We start from the raw sequence: 4,327 nt of genomic DNA on the forward strand, positions 1-4,327 counted from the left end.
CTTCTTGATTCCTACCATTTACATTTGATGAAACATTAGTATCTTTTAGAGACTCTTTGACAAAAATCATGTACGCAGAAACTAAGCTCTTCATTGACTTATCAAAAGCAAGAGGATTTACAAGTGGAATAGTACGACCACGCTCACTAGCATCTATATACATGTTCTTTCCCCTGTAGTAGGTGAAGTAGATTCTCCTTTCATGGAACTTCATGTCGACAGCCATGCGATCAAACCATGGTGCCCCTAGGATAACATCCTCATGTTGGAGAGGAGAGATGAAGAAGTCTTCTTTGTCGACATAGCTTTGGACATGAAGCCTCAACTTCCCAATCAAGGGAGTAACGGAGGCTTGTTGTCCCTTGAAAGCTGCATCAGCTACTACTATATCTCCCATCTCAAAAGCTTGAATGCCCAACTTGGTGGCCAACTCCATTGATATGAAGTTAAGAGTAGAGCCAGGGTCAAACAAGATGAAGGCATCATGCTCTCTTACCTTTCCCCAAGCATAGGAAAGTGATGATCCGTTGCAATGAGCATCCTCTTTTGGAGCTTCGATGGTGGAAGCCCTAGGAGTCTCATTGCGAGTATTCTTCTTGGGGCAAGAACGATAGCCATGTCCTTGCTCCCCACACTTGAAACACTTATGGTCCTTGCGAAAAGCTTCAAGCTCTTCAGGAGAGAGTTTGTTTTTACCTTTGTAAACTCTCTTCTCCTTGGACCGATTATTGTTGTTGTTGGAATTGACTTGGGAAGTATTTTGAACATTGGTTTTCCCCTTTGCATCATTTTTGTCTTTGTTTTCCATGGGCTTGACATTACGTCTAGCCCCTTGATGGAAATTGATGCGTGAAGCAACCATGGTGTGATGGATTACTTCGCTAATAGTACCAGGCCGTTGAGAGTTGATGTATTCGGCCATCTCTTCAGGTAATCCCGCACAGAATTGCTGCCTTTGCTCGGCAAAGTCTATCTTTTGAAAGATAGTAGCCTTGAGATGTAAATCCCAAAACTTGTCTACATATTTGTGGATAGACTCATGGGAGAGGAGCTTCAAGCTGCGCCATTCGGTAAGCACTTTGTCCTTTGCATCGCTTGCAAGGAATTGCTTCATGATGGAAACTCGTAGAGTTTTCCATGTCTTTAGGGCTTCACCATTTCCACGAAGGCTAGCCCACCATTGACGAGATGATTTTTGGAAGTGCATAGCTACATGGCGTAGCTTAGAGGACTCTATGAAGCCCTCATCTCCAAAGGCCGCATCAAATTGCTGGATGAAGGCCAACACTTTGTCGGTAGCACCGAAGGTGCCATCATAGGTGAGAAAAGAGATACTCTTTCCTCCCTCCTTGAACTTCTTTAGCTTTTGTGACCTTCGCCATGCAGAAAATGATTTGCGATGTCCCCCCCTCTTGTATTCTCTAGGAGAACAACCATAACTTTTGTCACAAGAGGAGGAAGGTGAAGAAGAAGGAGAAGAGGGTGACCTCTTCCTAACCCTTTTCTTTCTTTGTTTCCTCTCTTGCCTTTCAGAGTGATGAGGAGAAGGACTATGTGTTGATCTTTTCCTCTTGGGAGGAGTGGGCGATCGTCTAGACCGCCGTCTTCGTGGAGCCACATCTTCGGAGGAACTTAAACTTTCATTGCTTTCTTGCTCTTTGGATTCCTCCTCTTGAATGGGAGAGAGTCTTCTTTTGGGGGTCTGTTCAAGAGGCCTCCTAAGCTCTCTCTCCAAGAAGGGAAATTCCATAAGCACGAAGTTGTTGAGTAACTTCGGCTTGCAAAGCAGGGTTGCCCATAGCTTGTTGTAACCTAGTGACGAGATAATTCACAAACATGGGAGCATCATCATTAGCACCTTCATGTGCAAAATCAAAGCTATCAATGTTCATTCTACTCTCTTGATTATTGTCAGCCATGTTAACAAAATTTATGTATGTACTTAGTGTATGCTTTGGCAATTCAAAACCTTAGTTGCCACTCCTCTTAGCCTTTGAAAATCGGCTCTTAAGTATCTACACCCACGGCTCAAAGTGGTTAATTATAGAGAGTAGAGGAGTAGGTCTAACATAGCAGAGTTGCCAAGGGCTAGCTCCTTTCGGACTTCTTATGGCTCAATAATGGTAAAGCCGTAGGCAAGTCTAAAAAGACTCCATTATTAAGTCCAAAGCTCTCGAGGTGTGCACCATCCCCCACATAGTGAGCTCAACAAAACCGATAATAGATCCCAGTTCCACTTACCCTAATATAATTAACAACATCAACCATTATAGGCTACTTAAGGACTTCTCTTCTTAAGCAAGAAAAGAGAAACCAAATGCTCTAATACCAATGTAATAAAATTGGCCTATTTAATTTGAGAGTAGCGGAAATTAATGAGAGTACTTTTGAGAAATGACTTTGTGAGCATAGCGGGTGAACATAATTGAAGATAGCAACATAATCATAGCAATTAGTTAACTTGGCATGAACAATACTTTTGCAAGAGAGAGAATTTAGAGAACATGACAACAGTTGAGGACTGGATTTATGTGGAGCCGGTCCTCCCTCCAATAGGCATTTGTATTATGATTTCTCCCATTAAGAGAGACTTGTTACAATACAATCTTTGTGTTCCTTGTGACCTAGGTGATGCAATGAAGATGGAAAGCTTCATGCATCACAAACATAACATAAACTTGAAGAAAGCTTTAACTATCCCAAGCCTCAGTCCCAAGACCTCAAACACCTTCAAAGGTGGAGAGAGCTAGCAGGGAATGAGGGTAGGGAAGAGGAAGAAGAAACATTTTGTAGGAGAAAGAATTAGTTCCTCACTTATCATAACTCTTGTTGCTAGCATATATAATAGCATAGTAATGAAGAAGAAGGAGTTGTCAAGCTTAAGCATTGAAGCATGGCTCTTGGTTGGATTTGCACTCCATATCCAAGAGTGTTGGTGTAGGCTCTCAACCTCTACTTGCTTGGAGAAGGAGAGGGAGCTCTTGCACTTTGCATAGCACACAATGAGAGTGTTTGTGAGTGTGTGTGGGTGAGTATACCCCCTAAGCAACCCCCTAGATTTCTTGGGTTGACCCCCCCTTGTAGCTCATGCTTGAAGCTCATTGGACCCCTCCAGGCCTAGCCAATCACAAGCAGGAGGCATTACAAGCAGCAAGGGTAGCCTTGAGACAAGTGTCCCCCTTTCCACTTTGAGAGAGAGGGCTAGATAAATGCTAAATCAATTAATTAAATCTCCTAAATTATTATTGGACCCCTTGGGTGGCCAACCAATAGGCTTCAGGCACACCATGAGGGCAACATGAGGAGGAACTTGACAAGTGTCCCTTTTGCTTTCTTTGTACCATGCATGCCTTGTGTGAGTGTGTGGGTGTTCTCTCTCATCCCCCCTCATGTAGGGCTCGCCCCCTCCTTGTAGGGATTGAATCTTTGACTTTTTGACACCTCAACCCCTCATGCATAGGCCCAATTCCCACCACAAGCTTGGCTCATAAGCACTTTAAGCTTGGGCTGGGTTCTCACCTCAAGTGCAACCCTAGCATCTCAAGCATGTCAAGCACCTCAATCATCTCAATAATTAAGCACCTCAAGCATCTCAAGCACCTCAATCATCAAGCACCTTAGTCATCAAGCATGACAAGCACCTCGAGCTGGGTCGGGTTCCCGTGCCTCAAGCTCAACCCTAGCTTACCTAAGGTCAAAGGCCTTTTACACACATTATTGGAGGTCTTCAATGAAGCTAACCCGAAGGTCTTATGCTCCATTTGTTAGCCTTGCTCTTTGATAGACCATCTCTCATTTGGGCCCCATTACCATTGTCCCCGTGTTGAGATAGATCTATAAGCACATGTCTATATCTTAACACTTGTTCCCGTTTATTCTCCCACATTAAGTGATCAATTTAATATGAGAAAATCATTTGGGTTGGTTAGATATTAGATATTAGATATTAGATTTTATGACAGCTCCCTTAAGGGAGTCTCTCCCCCTTGTGATGCTAATGAGAGAGAGACTCTTTTATTGCTTATATACCAAAAGCTTCCTTCTCCCAAAACCGCATATGGGAAAAATGGGGTGCCATGTGACACTTCCAAATGCCCCCTCCCCCAAAAGAATAATAAGGGTTGATAATTTTTAGCCCTTTTAGGTCCGTTTCAAGCTCAATCCGGCTCCAAAGCCATTGGCTTGACCTAGTCTCAAAACTTAGCTTTGTGGCATCATTTTAGGAATTTTTATCAACCATTTGACCTCTTGCCATAAGATTTGACAATACATTCCAACCAACTTGCCTATGAGCACTGCATTTGACATATGTAATAGCCAATTTTTT

This window comes from Adiantum capillus-veneris, chromosome 5, assembly GCF_014529385.1.
Source record: "Adiantum capillus-veneris isolate H3 chromosome 5, ASM1452938v2, whole genome shotgun sequence".
In the NCBI taxonomy this organism is placed as follows: Eukaryota; Viridiplantae; Streptophyta; class Polypodiopsida; order Polypodiales; family Pteridaceae; genus Adiantum; species Adiantum capillus-veneris.